Below are 8,690 nucleotides of genomic sequence, written 5' to 3'. Positions count from 1 at the left end.
TAATTAGACCAGTTGAGGTGGGTGGGGGTGGGGGTGGGGGTGGGGGTGGGGGTAGGGGTTGTGGGTTGGGGCGGAGTCGGCGGTGTAAGTGGTGGCTGTTTGGCCAGCTTGGCTCAGATTTTTTCTTTTCCAATCAAAAGATCATAAATGAAGTCTATTTTCGGATGAAATCTTTATTTTATTATTTGTTATAAAAATTAAAAGTATTACTTCCTTCGTCTTCCAAATAATTTTTTAAAAATAAAGGACACAAAATTTAAGACGAAATTATTGAATGTATTTGAAGTGGTGAAAAGGTGTTATACTCCCTTCGTCCACGAAATATTGTCCGACGGAAGAAATGTACAGGTTTTAAGAAAATTTGTGTTGTTTATTTAGTTAAGGTGCGTTTACTTTGGTGGTAAATTTTTTATTGAAAAATGATGGATAAGAAAATATTAGAAAATGTTATCTTTTTCTCTTTATTTTATCATATGTTTATTAGAGATAAAAATATGAAAAAATATTGGATAATATTTTCACACCCCTACCATATGAATGATAGGATAATATTATCCAACATTTAAGAGAAAATGAGTGAAATTGAGTTGTCCGGGAAAAAAATTCCATTATATTAAACATGTGAAAATGGTGGAAAATGATTGAAATTATACTTTTTATCTCATTTTTAATCAAAGTAAACGCACCCTTAGTGGATATAAATGAAGAAAATTGAAAAAAGTTAATTAAGTTAATGAGTGGATAATGAGGCTCATATGTTAGTGAGTGGAGAAAGGGACCCACAAATTTATTAAATATAAATTAGAACATTTTTTTTTTGGATGGATCAAAATGACAAATTAGGACAATATTCAGTGGACAAATGAAGTATTTAATTTTGAAAGTCATGAAAATATGAAAAGTAATATTATTGGTATTATTAATGGTTGAGTAGTGTTTTAAAATGAAAAGTAAAGTTATTTGAGGAACGGATAGAGTATTATATACTGATAAACTCTATTAATATTTATCATAAAAACTTTAAGTTAAAAAAATTATATATCCTAATTTAAAATTAGTTAACCCAAATAATCCCTTATTGATTTAAACAAATATACAAAATTATAGAATCTAATTTGATAGTGAACCCTGTTAATTATCTTAAAATTATATTAAAACATAATAAATTAATATTGAAGAAAAAGTAATTAAAATTTATTACAAATTGACATTGAGACACACTAAATTGTGAGACAAGAGGTCTCATTATGATTGATGATAAATATGCGAATTAAGTCGAACAATGTATTTTTTTATTTTTCAATATTCAATTTAAATATATTTAGTTAAAATTAATTTTTATATATTCCTTATGTCCCAGCGGAAGCGGTGTGCTTCTTTTCGGCACGGGATTTTAGAAGAATAAGATTGTAGTGTAAAAGTGTGTAAAGGTGTGGGGCCACATTATTTGTAGTTTAAAATTATTACCAAAAAATGAAATCCACCACTTTCGTTGGGACGGCTCAAAAATGAATGCGCACCGCTTTCGTTGGGACGGAGGGAGTATTATAATTATATATATATATATATATATATATATATATATGATAATTGAGTTGGTATCGATTTTATATTAATATAAAAAATATAAAAATATTTTTCATTCATTGCACGAGATGCAAATGCTAGTTTAAAAGTATGATATGATATGATATGAAACTTATTTCTTAAAAGGACACTATTTTTCATTTTTTTAATTGCATAAAAAGAGATCACAACTTTAGAATAATTTGAAAAGTTTTATATTGAAATCAAAACGTTGATGCACTCAAAGACTCTCATTTATGATAGGTATTGGGTTCAATCCCGTCTGCGTGCGGATAGTTTTCCCACTTTCGTATGAGTAGTGTTCCTACCTTTGTGGGGGCAGTGGTTCCGTCTTCGTGTGGTTGTTTTCCCACCTTTATGTGGTGTAGAGGTTTCGTCTGCGTGCTTGTTACTTATTTGATTATATATTGGATACCTCTTATAATTTTAAGAAATCAATTCGATCCATTTATATATCTGGATTTGCAAAAATATGAATTATATTTCTTGAAACTTATGCAAATAATACAAATATCTTTCCTTTAAAAAAAATTATAAATATCGAATGGAAAAAGTAGTAATAAATTTATGTTTATTAGAGATGAAATGATGGAAAAATAATTATTTTTACAATACCATCCAAAAATAATATTGCTATTATTCAATATTGGAGATAAGATGAGTGAAAAAGAACTATCCCGTAAAATATTATATCATGTTAAGAGAAAAATTTTTATCATAGTAATTAACATTTGAAAATAATAAAAAGATTATGAAAATATATTTTTCTCTTATTTTTTCATTAAATTAAATAAATGCTAAAGAGATTGGGGTAGAATAGTATGTAAAATTAAAAAGAAAAATATTTTTATGAGACGATCTAAACCACAAAATGAGTATATTGTTGTGAGTGAGACTAAAAAATTAGAACTATGGAATGGAAAGTAGTAATAAATGTGCTAATGAAATCAATGGATTATGCGAAAAGAGGCGGCCCATCTGCATTTCTTGGGATCTCACAACATGGGCTTAACAATTAATGGGTCTTATTTTACCTAAACAAAGAATAATTTTGGATAATTCTAACTGTACCCTCAAATTTACTCTTTATAGCCTCCTATATTAATAAATAAATAAAATTATATTTGTTGCACAATATTGCCCCCATAGCCCCCAAACCCAATTCATACTTAATTAATAATAATAATAAAAAAAGATACAATCTCAAATAACTTATAGCCACCATTACGCAAACCATAACCCCCAAATTCAATTTTTTGATTTTTGTTGTCTTGCTGTTGGAATTGAGAGAAAAGGAAAGGATCGATAATATCTTCCTAATCTTATTCATATATACTCTTTTTTAGGGAGTTTTCCTAATCATAATATGATTGAACAAAAAGGATAAGTTTTTTCTCAAGATTCTGCCATTTATGCAAAGTGTGAAACTTCATAAATTTTCAAACAGAAGTAGAATTTAAAACATAAATATGAACCATTATAAAAGCAATCTACAGAGGTGATATGGCAGCGGCGGCACCGGTGGTGATGGCGACGGCGGCGACCATTTTCCCCACCCCTGAAGAAATGATTGCTTGTGAATCATTAATGACAATGGATGTGATGATGATTTAGAGAAAATAATGGAACTTGCAGAAACTGATCTCTTTGTTGTAGAGTAGAACTCGTGTGATTCCTGGGTTAGATATAATTTGGGGCTATACAAAAATTGAATGATAATTTGATTATAAAATAAATTTTACTTTAATTTAGGATTACATGAATTATAGGGTAGAATTGTAAATTTATAAATATTTTATACTCCCTCCGTCCACGAAATAAACTCCTACTTGCCCTTAAATATTTGTCCACGAAATAAACTCCTACTCTGCTTTTTGGACAATTATACCCTCCCTTGCTTTTAAATTTACTACACTTTTATCTATTGAGCCCACTTTTTCCACCATTACTTATTATTTATATTATTATTATTATTATTATTATTATTATTATTCTATTATTTTATTATTATTATTATTATTATTCTATTATTATTTTCTTCATTCTTATTATTTATTCTTCTTGTTATTGTTATTATTATTATTGTTCTTTTTTTTTATTATTATTATTATTATTATCCTTATTATTCTTATTATTATTATTATTATTCTTATTCTTATTGTTATTATTATTATTATCGTTATTATTATTATTATTATTATTATTTATTATATATTATTATTATTATTATTATTATTATTATTATCCTTATTATATATTATCCTTATTATTCTTATTATAATTATTATTATTATTATCGTTATTATTATTCTTATTATTATTATTATTATTATTATTATTATTATTATTATTATTATTATTTTATTCTTATTGTTATTATTATTATTATTATCGTTATTATTCTTATATTATTATTATTATTATTATATTATTATTATTATTATTATTATTATTATTACTATTGTTATTATTACTATTATTATTGTTATTATTATTTTTTTTTATTATTATTATTCATATTATAATTATTATTGTTATTATTATTGTTATTATTATTATTATTATTGTTATTGTTGTTGTTATTATTATTATTATTATTATTATTATTATTATTATTATTATTATTATTGTTATTATTATTATTATTATTCTTATTATTATTATTATCCTTATTATTCTTATTATTATTATTATTATTATTATTGTTATTGTTGTTGTTATTATTATTATTATTATTATTACTACTACTATTGTTATTATTATTATTATTATTATTATTATTATTATTATTATTATTATTAATATTATTATTATTATTATTATTATTTTTATTATTATTATTATTGTTATTATTATTATTATTATTATTATTATTATCAAATTGCTAGTTAAAGATTAGTAAAAGTAATCACAATACATAAACACTACCCTTTTAGTCTTTTACACCACCTTTTTCAGCTTTGTTAGTCTCCGTGCCGAACCCCAACTGGGAGTTTATTTCGTGGACGGAGGGAGTACTATTATTTTACATAAGAAGCTAGGGAGTAGAATGGGGGGATGTAAATAAAATCACCCTTTGTACAAAACCAAAAGGGGTCTTATGTTCGGCCCATTCTCGAGCCCATGCCACAAACTCATATTTATTCATCTCGATTTGAGATATTTAATTTACAAAAAAAAATGTTAATCGGAAATAAAAGTTAATTTGGTGTCCCTTTTGTTTATCAATTGTTTAGGATATATTTATGACACAGTCTATATTTCTTTAATTGATATTATCAATAATTTAAGATATTTTTGTGACTCAATTCATAATTTAGGCCTTTAATTGATACTCCTTCCGTGGCTCCGTCCAAGCTACAGTGAGACCTTTTTTTTGGGTACGATAATTAAGAAATGCGTATTTTGTGTGTAGGTGAAAAAGTTAACAGGTGATTAAAGGGTAAAATTTTTACCCAAAAATAAAAAAGTCTCACTTTAGCTGGGACGCCCAAAAAAAAAGTGTCTCACTTTAGCTGGAGGGAGTATTTGCATTTTTTTACATGATTATTTAAAAAAGTAAGACGATAGTATAAAGCGACATGCGTTTATATTTGATATGGTGAAAAGTGATTATTTACAAAGAAAATAGACCAAATCAAGTAGTACAACTAAAAAAAGAAAAAAAAAACCATATCAAATGAGACCGAAAAGAATATATTTTCTTGAGATACATTTAAATGGAAATCTAATGGCCGGAGGTAATATTATGTAAGTCGACGTTGAAATATCACTTATTTATGCATGTATTTATTTGTTACAAATATAATATTGTGAAAGCATGTGACAATGTGGATGATACGAATTTTAAAAATTGTTAGATAAAAGTGTATTGTGAGTGAAAAATAGATCTCGCTTCATGAAAAATAGGGATAAAAAGTAAAAATATTTTAATGAGGTAATATTCAGAAATGATTAAAATTTTTCCATATCAAATAAAGCCCGGCCGGTGAATTGGGGCCAACCTAACTAGCCTCATGTCTGGGTTGGTCAAGGCTATAAGCCGATAGGAATTGGACTGGGTCGACAAAGTTGGGGCCCTTCTTGTTTCACGATTTGATTTTTGACAACTCTAGTATTTGATTTTAGACCTTCCCTTAATTCATCTCATGAAATCAAAACCTCCAATCAGAGTGCAATTTTAATTTTATGTATTATGTACATATACATATGATACTCAGAAGCAACACACAAGTGAGACACTATTCTTGAAACCAAGAATTGTAATTGGATATGAAATCAAAACAACCTGAAATTTTCTCATCTAAAAATATTACTCCCTATCTCTCACTTATCTTGGCACATTCTTCTTTTTAATTTATCACATTTATAATGACACTTTCCAAAAATATTATGTTGTTCCTACCTTTTCTACACACATAAAATAAGTGGGTCCTACTCACTTTACACTCTCAACTTTTTATTCTTAATTCATGTGGCAAAAGCAAATGTGCCAAGATAGGTGAGACGGAGATAGTAGTATTCCATGCGTCCCACTAAAAGTGGCTTGTATTCCCTTTTGGGTCATTCCACTATAAGTGGCCTATTTTCATACATAGAATAATTTAACCCTTCAAAGAGTGTAGGCCCCACCACTTTTAACCAATTTACATATTCTCCTTAATTTCCGTGCCAAAAAATTTTGAGCCACTTATAGTGGGACGAAGGAAATATTTTTTTTTCAACATATCAAGTAATAACAAACAATTAAAATAGACTCCTATAACTCGAACCTACAACATGGGATATGTTTGTGCTGTTGTGATGTCTCATAGTTTGTAGTGGTTGTCCTTGTATCTTCAAACTGGTCATTTATGTAACAACACCAAGTACCTCCTGCACAGTCGGGAGCCTCAACATGATCCATCAATAGTCAGAATACTCACAGAAGCACACTCTATTTCAATTAGACAATAGCTATTTATATTTATATATACATCATATCTCATGAAGAAACACATGGAACACATTGTAGTCGGATCATCATCGTTGACACCAACAATAGGTAGTTTCATTTCACACTTCACTAGACACATTATATTTCTCATCGCTTGGGACATAATTTCGTGTTATTTTGATCAGATTTAGTTTATTAGGCGACATAATTCGAGTTGCACTTCGTTTCGCTATAGATTGATTTTGGTCGAGTTTGCATGGATCAAACAATAATAAATTTTGGTGGCATAATGAGATGAGTATAATATTATGTGTTATTTTTAAAAAATTATGACTAATTTATTAGGTGAGTCACGTTCCGGTTGAACTTCGTTTCGCTATTGATCAGATTTTGGCATAATTTATAAGGATCAAACATGAATACGTTTTGGCAGTAGGAATAAGAGGATTATGATGTTATATATATATATATATATATATAGGGGGCCGCTCCAATGAGACCCCCTAATTTTAGTGAGATCTAGGGCACGATCTGGTGCGTTTATTTTATCAATCCTATTGCTGATATTGTATCTGGAGGGTGATTTTTTTTCGCAGGGTTCGAATCCTGGAGGGAGCAGAATATTTTAAATTTTGTTATTCATCAGTATATACTGCGTTGTTCATCAGTATATACGACCGTGTTCATCAGTATATATGTCTTATTCATTACGAATTTTTTAAATTTTATTTTTCATCAATATATACATCTTGTTCATTAGATATACGTTTTGTTCATTAGTGTTATATGTCTTATTCATTGTACTCATGTTACACGAAAAACATGGGGTCTCACTGGAGCGCGCCCCTATATATATATATATATATATATATATATATATATATATATATATATAAGGGTGGGCTAGAATAAAAATACTCTTAAGTGTATGAAATATAAACGTTTCTTAATGTACGAATTTTATGTAGAACACGTACGAATTTATCCATCAGAGTTACGAATTGCGAAAAATAAAATTTTGTTACCTTTGGGATTCGAACTCAGGACCACGAATTCATCCAACAGGGTTACGAATCAACCGTACATGGTTACGAATTGTGAAAAATAAATTTTTGCTACCTTTGGGATTCGAACCCAGGACCACGAATTCATTCAAAATGGTTACGAATCAACCGTTGATGATGGTGATATAAGGGCTGAAAATCATTTATATTTTATACACTTAAGAGTGTTTTTATTCTAGCCCTCCCATATATATATATATATATATATATATATATATATATATATATATATATATATATAGATATAGATATATATAGGGATGGGCTACCATGAAGTGTATAAAATATGTATGAAATCCGTCCGTCCATCAAAGGTAAATTAACGGTCCAGATCTTTAATTCTTTAGATAGATGATTCTTTCAGTCTCTCTTGTAATTCGTAATAATAAAAGATGTAAGGGTATAAATGTCAGTCAATAATATTGACCTTCCGTCTCTCTAAATCTGTTCCGTTTCTTTCGCCATTGGATATGGAAAGATTTTGATTCCATATCAGTAATTACGAGAAGATTTAAAACTGGTATAATATTTACTATTCTATATTCTGAATTTTCAAGCATATTTAATTGATATTCTAAAAAAACTCTCACCCTCATAAATTAAAACCTACGAAAGTATAAACAATCCTCAATCTTCCATTCCCGGCTACAATGAAAGCATAGAGAAGGCGACGAATCTAGGGTTTTGGAGAGTCGAAATGGCGAAGACAAAGAATGGATCTCGAGGTTCGTTACATTAAACAAATCACTAATAGAAATGTATTATACTTTATATAATATCAAATGAGTTAAAGAGATAACCGGTTAAATTGAATAATTTCAAACACAGTCATATAGTCTCCACTTTTCTCACCACACTACAAGAAAAGCTATCGGACACCGACAGAATTACCGACGGAATTAATTCCGTCACAAAATAACGACCGAATAACGACGGATTAACGACGGAAATACTCTTTCATACATAGCGATGGATTTACCGACGGATTTACCGACGGGTGTTGGCGGGAATCTTTCCCGCGAAATTACCGACGGAATTACCGACGGATCCCCGATGGAAAATTACCGATGGAAATTTTTCCGTTGTTATTTCTTTTTTTTAAT

The sequence above is a fragment of the Salvia miltiorrhiza genome, chromosome 6 (genome assembly GCF_028751815.1).
Source record: "Salvia miltiorrhiza cultivar Shanhuang (shh) chromosome 6, IMPLAD_Smil_shh, whole genome shotgun sequence".
In the NCBI taxonomy this organism is placed as follows: Eukaryota; Viridiplantae; Streptophyta; class Magnoliopsida; order Lamiales; family Lamiaceae; genus Salvia; species Salvia miltiorrhiza.
This window is presented reverse-complemented; position numbering follows the sequence as displayed.